Raw genomic sequence first — 20,486 nt, forward strand, 5'->3', positions numbered from 1 at the left:
TCTCTAGTCTTCGTGGATGACAGGTCCAGGGGAGGAGCAGCCACCTGCCATGGAGACGTAACAGTTCCAGAGCTGGGGCTCTCTAATCATGGAGACTGGACACCGGTCTTGAGGATACCATCAGGGTGACCTTGGTCAGGCTGCTTTGAATTATTCCAAGCTTCAGTTTCCTAATCAGGAAAATGAAATTCATTTGATTTACCTCACAGATCAATGCCAGGATTAAATAAGATGAGTGGGAGCGTCTGATGCATAGAAGAACAGAATATCATCGTTTTCAACAAGTCTAGCCCAAAAAGCACAGCTCAATGTCATGCTAACATTACCTTAGCAGAATGACCTAGAAAAATGTTCCTTTTTGGCTAGGAAGAAAAATAAAAACTCATGGAGATGGGTTTCAGCCTCAGTTATGCATCATTTCTCCTTAGAGACTGAACAGTAATCAAGTTCTCAGACGTAGCATGTCCTGTGGGGGAGATGAATGAGTTGTAGCTCAGCCAGAAGCTCAGGAGATTTCCTGGCACCTGGCCAGGGTCTCCGCTTGAACATGAGCTTGAAACCCTGGGGGACGCTCAGAAGGTCCACGTCTGGGGTTTGAGTAACTCGAAACCTGGGCCGAGAATTGCAGTCTCTCTGATATAGCCCTCGAAGTTAATTTGTGTCGAGTGAGATCACTCAATCCATTTCAAAGTGAAAGAAGAATGATGAAATCAATTGAGTTTGCCTTAGAATCAAAATCCATGTATTTCTAATGAGAAGCTACAGAGAGCATAGACTAATCATAGAATCATACAGTTTGCTCTCTGTTTTTTTATCTGGCTTCTTTGCTCTCATCAATATATCTATGAGGCTGATTCATGTTGTTGCTTTTAATCAGTTTGTTCACTTATTGCTGTATAGTATCCCATTTTGTGAAAATTCCACAGTTTATTTATCCTTTCTATTAGCGATGGCCATTTAAATTGCTCCACATTTTGCCTATTATGAATATTACTGCCATGAACATTCTTGTATTAATAGTTGGCACTAGAATACATCTCAATTTGTTTGCTAGAGTACCCCAAGAAGTATATGTTAGAAGAAAAGACTTGTAGTAACTTATATTTGGGCATAACAGTTCTTGATAAGAAAGCACACAGTGGTTACTCTGCTGGGGTGTGTGGGTGTGTGTATGTGGCAAGGAGAGGGGAAAAGTGGGGAGAAAGCAGGGGTGGGACTGGGGTTCTTGGGTGGGGTATGAGGATGTGCCGAATCTTGGGACAGGGCCTCGCTCACTGGGCAAGAACCCTGTTGCTTGGGCTGAATCCCCAGAGAAGCTGTGAATTTATAAAAACCCATTATGCAGCTCAGGAAGACACATAGATGGAGGCCCAGGACTCATGGCACTGCTGGATTTCACTGGTTTTCCCACTAATATACATATTTTTTCTGTTCTAGGATCTAACCCAGGATAGCATATTCCATTTAGTGGAGCTGGATTTGAGGCAAGTTTAACTGGTTCTCTGAGGGTGGGGTAGAAGTCATCTGGGTTACAGATCATACATCTCTATTTCTAGCTCTATCATGTGTCATCTATCTATATCTATCTAATCTAAGAGAATAGCTTTTTAAATATAAGAAATAGTTTTTATTCAACCATTCCTAGAAAGCTATTAATAAGGAAATTATACAAATGAGTTTCTGAACTCCAGGGTGCTGAAAAATTTGTCATTTCTTTTCCTTTTTCCTGAGTGGTGTAATGTTTAATTAATCACAATGAAATGAGGGAAGATTTCACAAGGCTGGTGAGTGGGAAGGAAAGGGGTGGATGAGCTTCAGCATGGGAAGCAAGGGTAATGCATTTAGAGAGAACCTGTGCAAATGACACCTATTATACAACCACACGCGGGGCTGCCATCAGGGGCCAGAAGAAGAAGAGGGGTAAGTGCAGGCAGCAACTCCACAACAGCAGGGGCAGAGGCTGGTTTGGGGCATTTGCCCAGGTTGATGCTGGGAAACGCATCAGAGAACAGCCTTCAGGCCTCGATAAAGCCACAGTGACCCCATCCTGGGACCACGCCAAGCTGCTCAGTCTCCTGTGATTCCAGAAAGCCCTGGCGGGACCGGGGAAGGGGAACCTCTGATGAGCCAGGGCTGGAGGGCTACTGTGGGCGTGGCTCCCAGCGGAGCAGCCGGAGGAGCGTCTGACATTTGTAAAATGACCTAGGCTTTTCCAAGCTGTTTCAAGTAAGTTATCACATTTTATCCTGAGGATAATTCTGAGAGGAGGGAGGGCAAAATATTATTCCTTACAGTTTGGATGTAACCTGCGTATCAACTGAAGCCTTTGCCTAGATCTAGATGATATCTAGATGAATTCCGAGCTCCAGGGAAATCCAAAGCTCCCTCCTGCTGTACCCCACCCCTGACCCCCCACCTCCATGTCTGCACATTCCTGGGGGATTACATTCTCACAGCCTCTTGCTTTTGGGCCCTTGTGTCTCTGTCTTGATATCACTTGTCCTCCCAGATGTAACACTCAGCTTGATTTCCACAAAGAGTCCACTCAACAAAGTGTTTGTGCAGGTGGTGGGCTAAGGTAGAGACTGGGGTGTAGGGAAGATGGAGGGGTGCTTCTACTACAGAAATGCAAACAGAACACTGGGCTTCCCGTTCTGGAGGTATCTTCCATCACTTCATTAGTGGGGATGTTCTCTCAGGCCCTTCCCATTTTATCTAAGCCTTGGGGATGGGTAGGTTTTCAGTAGGAGAAATGGAGAACATTCTGGAAGGAGGGAACAGCATGAGCAGAGGTGGTGGTGGGGAGGCTGGGCATGGTTGGGGGACACGGGGCCCTGTGAGATGGAAACTGATTCTCTTGTCTGTGTTCCCTGGACCTCTTTCTATTCTCCCACTATATTATTTACCAGAGTCTGCCTTGTATCCTAGTTTCCTTGGCTTCCCCTCCTCCCACTTCTCTGCTTCCTCCTCCTCCTCCTCCCTTCTTTCTTCTTGTATCAGTTAGTATTCTTTGATTGCAAGTAACAGAAACACCCTGCCTGTCCTACTTAAGCTGAGAGAATTGTGAAGACAAATGGTAGTCCGTGGGACAGATGGAAAGGCTGCAGCCTGGCTTAGAAACTGGCTCTGGACAGTTTCCAGCATCACGCAGAAGGAAATGGCATGTGTTTCAACGAGGTCAGTGTTTGGGGAGAGACTAATTGAAATGAATAACAACAAATAGGCCCTCTATCTTAAACTTGTGAGCTCCCGAGAGGCAGGACTTTTGTCATGAACACCCCTCTGGCCGCCGAGTGGCTTCCATACGTGCGTGTTCTAACTTGAATATGCAGAGATCGGTGCCATGGAGGGAAGGGCTGGAGCAGTGAGTGGGGAGCCCCCTGGGTCTGAAGGTCTGTTGCAATTACTTTCTCATGCGGGGGGTAGCATGGGGCAGTGGACAGGGAAAGGGGCTGTGGAGTAGGACATGTGAGTTCATCTCCTGACTTGACCACAGACTGGAAATATGATGTTCTAGTTTGCTAATGCTGCCATTATGCAAAATACCAGAAATGGATTGGCTTTTATAAAGGGGGTTTATTTGGTTACAAATTTACAGTCTGAAGGCCATGAAAATGTTCAAATTAAAGCACCAACATGAGTATACCTTCACTGAAGGAAGGCCAATAACATCTGGAAAACCTGTTAGCTGGGAAGGCACGTGGCTGGTATCCACCGATCCTGGGTTGTGTTCCAGCTCCTGTCTCAGCTTCTGTGCATTCTTCAAAATGTTGCTCTTGGGGCGTTTTGTCCTTTCTTAGCTTCTTTGGAGCAAATACTGGGCTAGCATCGCCAAAGTGTCAGCAAAAGTCTGCTTTCAATGACTGTCTCCAAAATGTCTCTCTTAGCTGCTCTTAGCTCCTTCTATTTGTGAGCTCTTTTATAGGACTCCAGTGATTAAATCAAGACACACCCTGAATTGGTGAGGTCCATATCTCCATGAAAATTTAATCAAACGGTTTGCCCACAGTTGATTGAGTCACATCTCCATGGAAACCCTCAATCAAAAGATTCCAACCTAATCAGCACTAATATGTCTGCCCCCACAAGATTGCATTAAAAAACGTGGTGTTTTGGGGGACATAATACATCCAAACTGGCACAGGCACATTATCTTCCCACTAGGTCCCACAAAACTGTGAGAAGAGCCAACCAAAGAAACCGATGTGGAAGAGTGTTTCGAAGTGTAGAGCACTATGTACACATGAGGAAACACAACTCTCTCCAAAACATAAAACACATAGTCTTTAAATCTGCAGAGCTTTCAGCAAGCATATCATCCTGTAAGAGAAGGAAGAACTGGAGTCTGATTGCAGACGCTTCTACTCTCCAGTGGCTATGCCCTTACATTAGTTATTTAATCACCTCCAGCCTCAGTTTCCTCAACTGCAAAATGAGGATAATAACATTTAAAGAGCTATTGTGAACATTAAATGTCCTCGTAGATATACAGTGCTTGGAAAAGCACTTGGTGCATCATAAAGTTAGCCGTTCATCATTATTATTATCATCATCATTAGGAATATTCCTGTTGAATCCTTTCTATAAGGGTGAACTTTCAGAAACACCGTCCCCTTGTCTCCCTGACCACCACAGCACATCTGTGGGTGAGTCACCTGCTTCCACTGGCTTAAGAGTAGCAAGTTGGTGCAAAACATTATTAATGATTTGCCTCCTAAATAGTTTCTGCCCACAGAGATTAATCTAAAATTACACTCCGTTTCTCTTGGTTTGCTTTTACTCTAGAAAAGCAGAACCATTGCCAGAAACACATGTCCCAACCAGTGCAGTGAGGGGCTTTACCGGATGAGCTGTCAGATGATGATGGGGACAGGCCAGCCCCAAGGTGCTGCTGTCAGTCACCGCTCAGACTAGAAGCCTGGGCAAGAAGAGAGAAGACCTGTGGGATCCATTCATTACCGGGGTGTCCTCTAAACGTATTGCTGTGCCTGAGTTATTGAAACTGAACTCCATTATGGGTACAAATAGGAAATGAGTTTATTTTCTCCAATCACTGCCTTTTCCTGCTCTGTTGGATTTTTCTTCCCTGCTCCCGATGATATCTTAGAAAGATTCCACAGTTCTCTGTAATTTTAGTTATAAGAACATGTTCCATTTTGGTGATTGTGATTTACTTAGGGATTAAAAAGTCCAGGCCAGTCCAGTCTAGTCAAAACTCCACACTGAGTTCAAACTTTTCTTCCCTCCCAGCTCAGCATGAACTTGTGCGGAGTGGTCTACATTCTTTCTCGCTTCCTGCCATCCCCTCCTGTTTCCGGCTCTTTTAGAGTGCCGGCCTGACACAGCCTCCCATGACAGCTGGCCTCTTGGATGACGTGCCGGCAGCAATGGCCCAAAGGCTATCTTTCATGGAGTCCCCAGAAATCCCGGCCTTCTTGGAGGGTGTTTGCCCTTCTGCTGCTCTGTCTCCTCTGAATTCTCCTGGTTCCTCTGCCTTCAGAATTCTCCAGAGAAAAAGCAGACACCAGTTTCCATATTCACATCTGTTCCCAAAGTCCTGGGGACTCATAACAAGTTCTCCTAAAACTTGCTCACAACGTTTTACTCCAGAGGGCTCCTGGGAATTCTGCACATTAGATGGCATCCAACCTGCAAGTGAGAGGCGAGCCTCCCTTTCTTGCAAATATTACTAAATTTCTTGGAAGGGTTGCCCTTTTCATTTGTAGGGACTGGGAGTTATCCCTTCCCCTCTTCCACAGGAAGAGGAGAGTAAAAGCTGCCACACACTTTTCAGTGGCTCCCTGCTCTGATGGAATCTCCTGCTTTAAGTAACTCCCTTGGAATTGCTTGTTTTTCCTCATATAGGCTGATAGGGGTGGTGGGGGAGAGTCTCTAGGCCTGTTTGGCACCTCGTAGGAAGTCCTGGAGGGGGTGCCTGGCAGAATCATTAGCTCTTCTTAGAATATGGGGTACTTATTACCTACTGTCCTCAGCTTTGGGGCTTTAGCTGAAATTCTGAGATGGGAATATGTCTCTACAATAACGCAACAGATTGTGAGCCTTTTGGAAGCTGTATTAGTCACGGCAGTGCTTGCTGCTATAACAGATGCACCCCAAAATCTCTGTGGCTTCACACATCAGATACTTATTTCTCTCTCGCTTACAGTTCAGTCACTGGTGGAGTAAGGTTGGGTCTCGGATTAAAGGGAACAGCACCACCTTCAACACCTGCCGACAGGTGAGGAGAGAGAGGCATGAGGTATTTGCGGGGTGGTGCAGGTGCGGAGGTGGCTGTATCACTTCTGTTCCTGCACTTTTGTCGCGTATCAGCCACATGGCCACAGAGAACTGCAAGGGAGGCTGGGCAGTGCCACCCAGTGTATGACCAGGAGGAAGAATCAGTCAATCTTCTCTGCCACAGAAGAGTTCAGTGATAAACCCTCGGAGTCAGAGTAGTGGAATGACAGCTCAGGAAGGGACCATGGTTTTCAGCCAGGAAAGTGCGCGGCCCTTAGGGATCACACGTTTGGGAATGTGTGGGGCTGTTTTTGATGGTCACAGACTCTGGGTCACTACAAGCATTGGGTGGCCAGGGGCCCCACCCAGAGGCTAACTAACCCAAACTGCTCATTTACAGGGCAGCTGAAGTCTAAGGTGGGACAGATGCGTGCCTGCGGTCACACAGCGTGACCTGGGATAAGAGCTCAAGTGTCTGAGTCTGTCTCTAGAGTCCCTTCTGCTTCTCCAGCATGAGCTGCAGCCGTTAAGACTGGGGGCTCTGTGGTCGGACAGCCTGGGTTCAAATCCTGACTCCAGTATGTTCTAGCTCTGTGATTCTTGGCAAATTGCTCATCTTCCCTAAACTTCAGTTTCTTCATCTGTAAAATGAGGGATAACGTTAGTCCCTCCGTTGTAGAGTTGTTTTGGGTTTACCTGCAAAGCATTCAGAGTAGCCCCTGCACGTGGTGAGCACCCCTTTGTAAGTCAGGTGTTATTATTTGCCTCAATATTTGCATGTGGTTGTCTTCATGGCAGTAGACAGTATGTTTCCACATTTCTTTTAAAAACAGTTTTACTGAAGGAAAATGTACTTATAGAAAAGCACACATATCCTAAGTGTGCAGATGGATGAACTTCTACCCCCTTGACCCACCCTTGAACCAGCACCCAGGCAAGGCCGGGAGCGTCACCCTCACACACAAAGCTGCCTTACGCTCCCTCCCAGCCACTGTGCCACCCAAGAGTAAAAAATATCCTCAATTTTAACAGCATAGATTCATTTTTGCCTGTTTGGAAGCCTGTAATATGTACTAATTTGTGTCTGGCTTATTTCACTCAACATTATTTTTGTGAGTTCCCTCTCCATCCTGCTTGTTTATTAGAAGGAAATAAAGTGTCAGTAGAGAGAGAAAGTATCTGGATGTGTGGCTTAATTGGAATTTTTAAAAAGGAAAATATGCTAGTTAAATGAATTAGAAGGATTTGGTGAACTTTTGTGCCTTATTAAGATCATGACACTTGAGAATCCAAGAATCCAAAGCATGATCAGAAGTTTTGGATTAGGGATTTGGGCTTTGAGGAAGGGATCAAAGAAAGAGAGTAATGATAAATAAAAACATAGTTAGCATCTTTTCTAGGCAATCACTCAAAGCAGGCCTGATGCTAGATGGGATGTCTATTCAACAGAGCTCTTTTATGTTCTTCTATAACTTTTTCCTGGTAATTTTATTTATAACCGAGGTCCATTTTTTTTTTTTAATCATCATTTTATTGAGATATATTCACATACCACGCAGTCATACAAAACAAATTGTACTTTCGATTGTTTATACTACCATTACATAGTTGTACATTCATCACCTAAATCAATCCCTGACACCTTCATTAGCACACACACAAAAATAACAAGAATAATAATTAGAGTGAAAAAGAGCAATTGAAGTAAAAAAGAACACTGGGTACCTTTGTCTGTTTGTTTCCTTCCCCTACTTTTCTACACATCCATCCATAAACTAGACAAAGTGGAGTTTGGTCCTTATGGCATTCCCAATCCCATTGTCACCCCTCATAAGCTACATTTTTATACAACTGTCTTCGAGATTCATGGGTTCTGGGTTGTAGTTTAATAGTTTCAGGTATCCACCACCAGCTACCCCAATTCTTTAGAACCTAAAAAAGGTTGTCTAAAGTGTGCGTAAGAGTGCCCACCAGAGTGATCTCTTGGCTCGTTTTGGAATCTCTCTGCCACTGAAGCTTATTTCATTTCCTTTCACATCCCCCTTTTGGTCAAGAAGATGTTCTCCATCCCACGATGCCGGGTCTACATTCCTCCCCGGGAGTCATATTCCACGTTGCCAGGGGGATTCACTTCCCTGGGTGTCTGATCCCACGTAGGGGGGAGGGCAGTGATTTCACCTTTCAAGTTGGCTTAGCCAGAGAGAGAGGGCCACATCTGAGCAACAAAGAGGCATTCAGGAGGAGACTCTTAGGCACAAATACAGGGAGGCCTAGCCTCTCCTTTGCAGCAACCGTCTTCCCAAGGGTAAAACTTATGGTAGAGGGCTCAACCCATCAAACCACCAGTCCCCTATGTCTGTGGTCATGTTAGCAACCATGGAGGTGGGGTAGGCGAATACCCCTGCATTCTCCACAGGCTCCTCAAGGGGGCACTACATCTTTTTTTTTTTTTTTCCTTGTTTGTCTTTTTTCTTTTTTTTTTTTTTTAACTTTCCCTTCTTTTTTAAATCAACTGTATGAAAAAAAAAAGTTAAAAAGAAAACAAACATACAATAAAAGAACATTTCAAAGAGACCATAACAAGGGAGTAAGAAAAAGACAACTAACCTAAGATAACTGCTTAACTTCCAACATGTTCCTACTTTACCCCAAGAAAGTTACATAATATAGCAACATTTCAGTGAACTTGTTCCTACTACATCCATCAGAAATTAACAGACCATAGTCATTTCTGGGCATCCCCAGAACGTTAAATAGCTTGTCTGTTCTTCTTGGATTATTGTTCCCCCTTCCTTAATTGCTCTCTACTGCTAGTTCCCCTACATTCTACATTATAAACCATTTGTTTTACATTTTTCAAAGTTCACATTAGTGGTAGCATATAATATTTCTCTTTTTGTGCCTGGCTTATTTCGCTCAGCATTATGTCTTCAAGGTTCATCCATGTTGTCATATGTTTGACCAGATCGTTCCTTCTTACTGCCGCGTAGTATTCCATCGTGTGTATATACCACATTTTATTTATCCACTCATCTGTTGAAGGACATTTGGGTTGTTTCCATCTCTTGGCAATTGTGAATAATGCTGCTATGAACATTGGCGTGCAGATATCTGTTCGTGTCACTGCTTTCCGATCTTCCGGGTATATACCGAGAAGTGCAATCGCTGGATCGAATGGTAGCTCTATATCTAGTTTTCTAAGGAACTGCCAGACTGACTTCCAGAGTGGCTGAACCATTATACAGTCCCACCAACAATGAATAAGAGTTCCAATTTCTCCACATCCTCTCCAGCATTTGTAGTTTCCTGTTTGTTTAATGGCAGCCATTCTAACCGGTGTTAGATGGTATCTCATTGTGGTCTTAATTTGCATCTCTCTAATAGCTAGTGAAGCTGAACATTTTTTCATGTGTTTTTTGGCCATTTGTATTTCCTCTTCAGAGAACTGTCTTTTCATATCTTTTGCCCATTTTATAATTGGGCTGTCTGTACTATTGTCATTGAGTTGTAGGATTTCTTTGTATATGCAAGATATCAGTCTTTTGTCAGATACATGGTTTCCAAAAATTTTTCCCATTGAGTTGGCTGCCTCTTTACCTTTTTGAGAAATTCCTTTGAGGTGCAGAAACTTCTAAGCTTGAGGAGTTCCCATTTATCTATTTTCTCTTTTGTTGCTTGTGCTTTGGGTGTAAAGTCTAGGAAGTGGCCTCCTAATACAAGGTCTTGAAGATGTTTTCCTACATTATCTTCTAGGAGTTTTATGGTACTTTCTTTTATATTGAGATCTTTGGTCCATTTTGAGTTAATTTTTGTGTAGGGGGTGAGGTAGGGGTCCTCTTTCATTCTTTTGGATATGGATATCCAACTCTCCCAGCCCCATTTGTTGAAAAGACCGTTATGGCTCAGTTCGGTGACTTTGGGGGCCTTATCAAAGATCAGTCGGCCATAGATCTGAGGGTCTATCTCTGAATTCTCAATTCGATTCCATTGATCTATATGTCTATCTTTGTGCCAGTACCATGCTGTTTTGGCAACTGTGGCTTTATAATAAGCTTCAAAGTCAGGGAGTGTAAGTCCTCCCACTTCGTTTTTCTTTTTTTTTAGAGTGTCTTTAGCAATTCGAGGCATCTTCCCTTTCCAAATAAATTTGATAACTAGCTTTTCCAAGTCTGCAAAGTAGGTTGTTGGAATTTTGGTTGGGATTGCATTGAATCTGTAGATGAGTTTGGGTAGAATTGACATCTTAATGACATTTAGCCTTCCTATCCATGAACATGGAATATTTTTCCATCTTTTAAGGTCCCCTTCTATTTCTTTTAGTAGAGTTATGTAGCTTTCTTTGTATAGGTCTTTTACATCTTTGGTTAAGTTTATTCCTAGGTACTTGATTTTTTTAGTTGCTATTGAAAATGGTATCTTTTTCTTGAGTGTCTCTTCAGTTTGTTCATTTCTAGCATATAGAAACATTACTGACTTATGTGCATTAATCTTGTATCCCGCTACTTTGCTAAATTTGTTTATTAGCTCTAGTAGGTGTATCGTTGATTTCTCAGGGTTTTCTAGATATAAGATCATATCATCTGCAAACAATGACAGTTTTACTTCTTCTTTTCCAATTTGGATGCCTTTTATTTCTTTGTCTTGCCGGATTGCCCTGGCTAGCACTTGCAGCACAATGTTGAATAACAGTGGTGACAGCGGGCATCCTTGTCTTGTTCCTGATCTTAGAGGGAAGGCTTTCAGTCTCTCACCATTGAGTACTATGCTGGCTGTGGGTTTTTCATATATGCTCTTTATCATGTTGAGGAAGTTTCCTTCAATTCCTACCTTTTGAAGTGTTTTTATCAAAAAGGGATGTTGGATTTTGTCAAATGCTTTTTCAGCATCTATTGAGATGATCAATTGATTTTTCCCTTTTGACTTGTTAATGTGTTGTAATACATTGATTGTTTTTCTTATGTTGAACCATCCTTGCATGCCTGGAATGAACCCCACTTGGTCATGGTGTATGATTTTTTTAATGTGTCTTTGGATTCGATTTGCAAGTATTTTGTTGAGGATTTTTGCATCTATATTCATTAGGGAGATTGGCCGGTAGTTTTCCTTTTTGTAGCATCTTTGCCTGGTTTTGGTATTAGATTGATGTTAGCTTCATAAAATGAGTTAGGTAGTGTTCCATTTTTTTCAATGTTTTGAAAGAGTTTGAGTAAGATTGGTGTCAGTTCTTTCTGGAAAGTTTGGTAGAATTCCCCTGTGAAGCCATCTGGCCCTGGGCATTTATTTGTGGGAAGATTTTTGATGACTGATTGGATCTCTTTGCTTGTGATGGGTTGGTTGAGGTCTTCTATTTCTTCTCTGGTCAGTCTAGGTTGTTCATATGTTTCCAGGAAATTGTCCATTTCTTCTACATTATCCAGTTTGTTGCCATACAGTTGTTCATAATATCCTCTTATAATTTTTTTAATTTCTTCGGGATCTGCAGTTATGTCACCTTTTTCATTCATTATTTTGTTTATATGGGTCTTCTCTGTTTTTGATTTTGTCAGTCTAGCTAGGAGCTTGTCAATCTTGTTGATCTTCTCAAAGAACCAACTTTTGGTGATATTTATCCTCTCTATTGTTTTTTTGTTCTCTATGTCATTTATTTCTGCTTTAATCCTTGTTATTTCTTTTCTTGTACTTGGTTTAGGATTGGTTTGCTGTTCATTTTCTAGCTTCTTCAGTTGATCCATTAGTTCTTTGATTTTGGCTCTTTCTTCCTTTTTAATATATGCGTTTAGTGCTATAAATTTCCCCCTTAGCACTGCTTTTGCTGCATCCCATAGGTTTTGGTATGTTGTGTTCTCATTTTCATTCGTCTCTATATATTTAGCAATTTCTCTTGCTATTTCTTCTTTAACCCACTGATTGTTTAGGAGTGTGTTGTTTAACCTCCAGGTATTTGTGAATTTTCTAAGTCTCTGATGGTTATTGACTTCTAATTGTATTCCATTGTGGTCAGAGAATGTGCTTTGAATAATTTCAATCTTTTTAAATTTATTGAGGCTTGTTTTATGTCCCAGCATATGATCTATTCTGGAGAAAGTTCCGTGAGCACTAGAAAAGTATGTGTATCCTGGTGATTTGGGATGTAATGTCCTGTAGATGTCTGTTAAATCTAATTCATTTATCAGATTGTTTAGGTTTTCAATTTCCTTATTGGTCTTCTGTCTGGTTGATCTATCTATAGGAGAGAGTGATGTGTTGAAGTCTCCCACAATTATTGTGGAAACATCAATTGCTTCCTTTAGTTTTGCCAGTGTTTCTCTCATGTACTTTGTGGCACCTTGATTGGGTGCATAGACATTTACGATTGTTATTTCTTCTTGCTGAATTGCCCCTTTTATTAGTATGTAGTGGCCTTCTTTGTCTCTCAAAACATCCCTGCATTTGAAGTCTATTTTATCTGAGATTAATATTGCTACACCTGCTTTCTTTTGGCTGTAGCTTGCATGAAATATTTTTTTCCATCCTTTCACTTTCAGTTTCTTTGTGTCCCTGTGTCTAAGATGAGTCTCTTGTATGCAACATATTGATGGTTCATTTTTTTTGATCCATTCTGCGAATCTATATCTTTTATTTGGGGAGTTTAATCCATTTACATTCAACGTTAAAACCATGAAGGCATTTCTTGAATCGGCCATCTTATCCTTTGGTTTATGTTTGCCATATTTTTCCCTCTCTCTATTAATATCCTTTATTGTACCCATACCGAATCTCTTTAGTACTGAACCTTTCTCCAAGTCTCTCTGTCCTGTCTTTGTTTCTCTGTCTGTAGGGCTCCCTTTAGTATCTCCAGTAGGGCAGGTCTCTTGTTAGCAAATTCTCTCAGCATTTCTTTGTCTGTGAAAAATTTAAGCTCTCCCTCAAATTTGAAGGAGAGCTTTGCTGGATAAAGTATTCTTGGCTGGAAATTCCTCTCACTCAGAATTTTAAATATATCGTGCCACTGCCTTCTCGCCTCCATGGTGGCTGCTGAGTAGTCACTACTTAGTCTTATGCTGTTTCCTTTGTATGTGGTGAATTGCTTTTCTCTTGCTGCTTTCAGAACTTGCTCCTTCTCTTCTATGTTTGACAGTGTGATCAGTATATGTCTCGGAGTGGGTTTTTTTGGATTTATTCTATTTGGAGTTCGCTGAGCATTTATGATTTGTGTATTTATGTTGTTTAGAAGATTTGGGAAGTTTTCCCCAACAATTTCTTTGAATACTCTTCCTAGACCTTTACCCTTTTCTTCCCCTTCTGGGACACCAATGAGTCTTATATTCGGACGTTTCATATTATCTATCATATCCCTGAGGTCCATTTTGATTTTTTCCATTTTTTTCCCCATTCTTTTTTTTATGCTTTCATTTTCCATTCTGTCATCTTCCAGGTCACTGATTCGTTGTTCAACTTCCTCTAGTCTTGTACTATGAGTGTCCAGAATCTTTTTAATTTGGTCAACAGTTTCTTTAATTTCCATAAGATCATCCATTTTTTTATTTAGTCTTGCAATGTCTTCTTTATGCTCTTCTAGGGTCTTCTTGATTTCCTTCATATCCCGTACTATGGTCTCATTGTTCATCTTTAGTTCTTTGAGTAGCTGCTCTAGGTGCTGTGTCTCTTCCGGTCTTTTGATTTGGGTGCTTGGGCTTGGGTTATCCATATCGTCTGGTTTTTTCATATGCTTTATAATTTTCTGTTGTTTTTGGCCTCGTGGCATTTGCTGAACTTGATAGGGTTCTTTTAGGGTTTGTAGACCAATTGAAGTCCTTATCTCTAATTTATCAGATCTACAGCTTCGTGGAGTACACTTTCTCTAACTAACCAGCAGGTGGCGTCCACGAGCCACCTGTTCTCCACAAGCCAGATCTCCCCTGCTTAGCCTTTTTGGTGAGTGGGGGAGTGAGTCTTGTGGGGCCCAATTGGTGTACCAAGCTTGCGTGTGTAGTTGGTGTTGCCTGCCCTGTATGTGGGGCGTGTTTCTGGGCAGTCGGGGAGGGGGGGGGTGGCCCTAACAATCAAATCTCCCTGATGATCCTAGAGTTTTAAAGCTGCTGCAATAGTCTAATCCTTCAGTTCAGTCCTGCCACAGTTTGTCTCTGCCACTGACCCACAAGTCTTTGGTATTGGCGTATGGCTCCTGAGACTTGCAAGTGGGCCCCTCTTCCAGGCTGTGCACTCCGGGTCCTCTGTTGAGGGATGACTGTGCTATGTCACAGGTGAGTGCCGTCCCCCCAGGGCAGTTCTGGGCTGCTGGGCTGTGTAGGGAGGCTCCCAGTCTGCTGAAATGATGGTTGAATGGGGCTTTGTTAATTCACACTGCTCCACCTTCCCAGTTCTGGGACATTCAGCTGAGGTTGCAGGAAAGGCTAATGTCCACGCCCAGTTTTGTGGTGTGTGCCTGTTATTTGACGCACTTCCGTCACACTGGGTTGTCTGGGGCAGCTCTGGGCTATGGGGCTGGCGATGGGCAGGAGTGTTTCCTGTCCACCAGGATGGTGGCTGTGAGCGGACACCCCCCTTTTCTTGGGAAGTTGTGTTGTTTAGTGAATTTTCTCAGCCACTGGATTATTGCCTTTTGTCTCAGAGCTCTCTTAGTTCTGCTCTTGACTTGACGTGCCCAAATTGCAATTCTTTGAAGCTTTCTGTATTGGGCTTCTTAGAGTAATTGTTTTAGAAAAAGAAAAAAGGATTTAAAAAAAAAAACAACAACAACAACAACAAAAAAACGGCCCTCCTCAGAGATCTAATGGGTTATTGAAATGCTAATAGACAAAGCAACCAGGGCCATTAAGGAAAGGTCCACAGGGCAGAGAGATCAGCTTTGCTTCGGGATTTGCATATGCTCCTCAAGGCCTGAGCTCCGCCCTTCCCCTTTCTGTGTTCACCAGAACTCCAAAAATCCTCTGCTTTTATTTTGGAGTTTTTCGTGTTGTTTTTTTTCTATGCCTGTCTCCTCTCTGCTGGGCTGGCTGCTCTCAGAGTCTCTGGTGTCTGGTCTCAGTCTATCTATGGTTGGAGTTTGAATCAGTAGAATGAGTTTTCAATAAGAGCAGCCACTGCAGTTCTCCCTTCTCCTTCCCGGAGCTGACAGCCCCTCCTCCCCCGGGACTGAGCCTGGCAGGGAGGGGCGCGGGTCCCCTGGCTGCAAAAACTTACAGATTTCGCTGATCTCAGCAGTTCCACGTTTTCATGAGTGTTGTATGAAGTATGCCCAAAGACAGATTTCTCTGTGGTATCCAGTCCACGCAGTTCCTGGCTTTTTACCTACTTTCCTGGAGGAGTAACTAAAACTTACAGCTCACCAGTCTGCCATCTTGCCCCGCCTCCCTCCATTTTTTAATATAATGTACAAGATCTAAAGTACAAGATGTTTTCCATTCCGAGAAAAATGCTTCCCAAGGCATCTGCCTGCACTCACTTTGCGAGGCACCCTCAAGTGACCCCACCACTTTTTTCCCCATGTATACTTCCCTGCAGACCTGTTGGCATATTAGTGCAAAACATAAATCAAAGTCTATTGACTTGAATTGATATTAATCTTTATTTTTGCACTCCAGTAGGGGTCCTCATGTGCTTAATTTCAGACTCAGAGGTAACAATTTTTCTTTTTCTTTCACCGTAGCAGCCAAATAGATTCTGAGCTAATGGTTCAGTCGTGCCGAGGAATAGCTCAAGGAAGTCATCAGAGAGCTGCCAGACATTTCAAGAGCGGTATAACAAAAGGAAATAGAGAGCATAACCCCACTGAGAGATTCATAAATGATTCCACCACCAGTTTGACTGGGAGGGACTTTGTGGGCTGCCACTGACCTAGCAAGTTAGCTCAGGTTAGGCAAAAACAACTGGATCTAATTTGTGGATGAATCATAGGATTGCTGCTAGGTGAGACTGAATCATTGTGCAGGGTAACTAACTTAGGACAATGGGCAAGAATACTTTTCTTAAGGACACAGTAAGGAAGTTGCTGCTGGGCCAGCTCTGAAAGTAGAAAATGCAAAGTGTTGGACTCATACCTCTTTCACCATTGCAAAAATTAGCTCTAAACAGCATATCTCATGGTGGTAGAGTTAGATCATTTAAAAAAATTTTTTTATTGAGATTGTTCACATACCATACAATTGTCCAAAGGTCCAAAGTGTACAATCAATTGCCCATGGTACCATCATACAGCTGTGCATCCATCACCACAATTATTTTTTTTTTCAATTTTTAAAACATTTTCATTATTCCAGAAAAGAAATAAAGACAAAAAAAGGAAACTCAAGCCCTCCCATACCCCTAATCATCTCCCATCCATTATTGATTCACAGTTTTGGTATAGTACATTTGTTACTGTTGATGAAAGAATGTTGAAATACTACTAACTGTAGTATATAGTTTGTAACAGGTATATATTTTTCCCTGTATGCCCCTCTATTATTAACTTCTAGTTATAGTGTCATACAATTTTCTAGTTCATGAGAGAGATTTCTAATATTTGTACAGTTAATCATGGACATTGTCCACCACAAGATTCACTGTTTTATACATTCCCATCTTTTAACCTCCAACTTTCCTTCTGGTGACAAACGTGACTCTGAGCTTACCCTTTCTACCACATTCACACACCTTTCATCACTGTTAGTTATTCTCACAACATGGTACCATCACCTCTGTCCATTTCCAAATGTTTAAGTTCACCCTAGTTGAACATTCTGCTTATACTAAGCAACCACTCCCCATTCTTTAGCCTCATTCTACATCCTGGTAACTTATTTTTCACGTCTATGAGTTTACATATTATAATTAGTTCATATCAGTTAGACCCTGCAGTATTTGTCCTTATGTGTCTGTCTTATTTCACTCAATATAGTGCCCTCAAGTTTTCTTCATCAACCCTTTTTTTTTGGGGGGGGATGGTTTTGTTCACATGCCATACATTCCATCCTAAGTAAACAATCAATGGTACCCTGTATAGTCATGTACTTATGTATTCACCACCATCACCTCTTTCCATATAAGCACGTCTCCATTTCTTCCACAAAGAAGAAGGAAGAGTCAAAAAAGGTAGAGAGACAAAAGAAAAAGACAAAAAGAAAGAGAGTGAGAGAAAAACATGATAGTTAGGAGCAACAAAAGGAAAGATAGCATTAAACTAAAGTAGAATAAAGAGTCAGACAACATCACCAATGCCAAGGGTCCCATACCCTTCCTATATGTCCCCCCCCGCCATATGCACTTAGATTTGGTATAATCCCTTTGTTATATTAAAGGAAGCATAATACAATGTTTTTGTTAATTATAGTCTCTAGTTTGCAATGATGTATTTTCTCCCCAATCCCACCCTATTTTTAACAACTTGCAATGTTGACATTCATTTGTTCTCCCTCATGTAGAAACATATTCGTACCTTTTATCACAATCGTTGAACACCCTAGGTTTCACTGAGTTATACAGTCCCAGTCTTTATCTTTGTTCTTTCCTTGTGGTGTCCCACATGCTCCTAACTTTCGTTGTTCAACCATATGCACAGTCATCTTTGTTCAGTGTACTTACATTGCTGTGCTACTGTCTCCCAAAATTGTGTTCCAAACCTCTCACTACTGTCTTTTCCTTTCTGTCTGTAGTGCTCCCTTTAGTGTTTCCTATAGAGCAGGTATCTTGTTCACAAACTCTGTCATTGTCTGTTTGTCAGAGAATATTTTAAGCTCTCCTTCATATTTGAAGGACAGTTTTGCCAGATATAGGATTCTTGGTTGGTGGTTTTTCTCTTTTAGTATCTTAAATATATCATCCGACTTCCTTCTTGCCTCCATGGTTTCTACTGAGAAATCCCCACGGTCTTATCAAGCTTCCTTTGTATGTGATGGATTGCTTTTCTCTTGCTGCTTTCAGGATTCTCTCTTTATTCCTGACGTTTGATAATCTGATTGTTAAGTGTCTTGGCGTAGGCCTATTCAGATTTATTCTGTTTGGGGTATGCTGCACTTCTTAGAGCCGTAATTTTATGTCTTTCATAAGAGATGGGAAATTTTCATTGATTATTTCCTCTTATTATTGCTTCTGCCCCTTTCCCTTCTCTTCTCCATCTGGGACACCACTGATATGTACATTCCTGATTTTCGTTTTGTCCTTAAGTTCCTGGAGACATTGCTTGTATTTTTCCATTCTTTTTTCTCTCTGTTCTTTTGTGTGTAGGCTTTCAGATGTCTTGTTCTCCAGTTCCTGAGTGTTTTCTTCTGCCTCTTGAGATCCGCTGTTGTATGTCTCCATTGTGTCTTTCATCTCTCGTGTTGTGCCTTTCATTTTCACAGCTTCTGCCAGTTGTTTTTTTGAACTTTCAATTTCTACCTTATGTACGCCCAGTGTTTTCATTATACAGTTCATCTCTTTTGCCATATCTTCCCTAAACTTTTTGAATTGATTTAGTATTAGTTGTTTAAATTCCTGTATCTCAGTTGACGTGTAAGTTTGTTCCGTTGACTGGGCCATAACTTCATTTTTCTTGGTGTAAGATGTAGTTTTCTGTTGTCTAGGCATCTGGTTTCCTTGGTTACCCCAATCAGGTTTTCCCAGATGAGAATGGGCTCAGGTCTTGGAAGGAGGCAATAGTATCTGGTTTCCCTGAGGGTATCTTAGAAGACTGGTGCACCCTGTGAGGCCTCAAGTAACTGTGCTTTTCTGCCCAGCAGGTGGCATTTGTCAGGCTGCAGCTCTAGACTGGTGTAAGGAGGTGTGGCCTGTGGCTGTTTTCCCCACGCTGCGGGGTCTGGTTCTGAATGGAAGGCCGGTAGTAGAGCTGGGCCCCACTTCTTTCCTCTTAGGGAAGATACCCACTTAGGGGGAGGTCATTAGCATCTGCCTGCGCTATCTCCAACCTTGTCTGGGTCAGAGTGCTGGGAACTGAAAATGGCTGAGGCTTTCTCCACTGCGCCATAAAAGGGACAGAAATCCCCCCTTCAGGGCCAGTTTGTGGTCACACTTGGTTTCACCCATTGGCCAGAGACAGCATCCTGTCTTCTGGGCTCCCCACCCTCCCAGAGAGGTCCTCCAGCTCTCCAAGGTCAGTCATCACCAAAAGCCTCTGTCTGCTTGTTGGGGATTTGTAACTTGTATTGAGCAGTTCACATTTGCCAATTAAAACCCCAGTTGGAGCTCAGCTGAGCTATATTCGCTTGCTTGGTGAGTGCTGCTCTCCAGCACTGCAAGGCTTTTCAGTTTGGGCCATTGGAGGAGGGGGCTCCCAGCTTGGATCTGCAATTTTTACTTACAGATTTTATACTGCGATCTTGGGCATTCCTCCCAATTCAGGTTGGTGTATGATGCGTGGATGGTCACGTTTGTCCCCCTACAGTTATTCCAGATTATTTACTAGTTGTTCCTGGTTATTTATTAGTTGTTCCAGGGGGGACTAACTAGCTTCCACTCCTCTCTGTGCTACCATCTTAGAGCTTCCCTAGATATTTTTAATATTCTTGATCTTCACCTAAATATGATCTCTGTTGTTTCCTTATACACACCCATAGCTTCAACCATCACCTTGCACAGTAGACTCCCAAATCTGTATCTCCAGTACCTCCTTCCCATGTGCTCTGTATCTATATATCCAACTGCTGGCTGGGCATCTCCACCTGGAGGTCCTGCCATCAGGTCATAGGTAACATGCTGAAAACTGAGCTCATAATTCTTCCCCTTTCCCTTTCCTATGAAATCCACTTCATTCAGTATTTTCTGACCTTAGAAATAGCACTACCACTAGTTCAAGCCACACCCCTGGGAGTACCCTTGTCCTCTTCTCTCTCTTTCTCTATATGTATCCCACTGTTGGAAAATCCTGCCAGTTTGACCTTCTAAATATCTCTTAAATCCAACCCTCTATCCTTTCAATTCTCATTGGTCCTGGAGAATGTTGATTCCTTTCTATTTCTTAACTCTAATAATCTTCATTTTTGATCATCTGGTCTACAGTCTCCCATCTCTCCAGTCCACCTTGAACACTGATGCCATAGTGATGAATATCAAAAGCATATCTTTTGCAAACATACCACTTCTCTAATAAAAAAAGTATTTTGGAATCCAACAATGTATAGAAAGAATTATACACCATTATTAAGTGGAATTTATACAGGTGTGCAAAGCAGGTTCAACATTAAAACTCAGTCAATGTAATCCACCATTTCAACTTGCTGTGGTGGAGTGGAAGTCTACAGATAAATAAGAGGAGAAGGCTAGCATGATCCATG

This window comes from Choloepus didactylus, chromosome 14 (assembly GCF_015220235.1).
Source record: "Choloepus didactylus isolate mChoDid1 chromosome 14, mChoDid1.pri, whole genome shotgun sequence".
Lineage (NCBI taxonomy): Eukaryota > Metazoa > Chordata > Mammalia > Pilosa > Megalonychidae > Choloepus > Choloepus didactylus.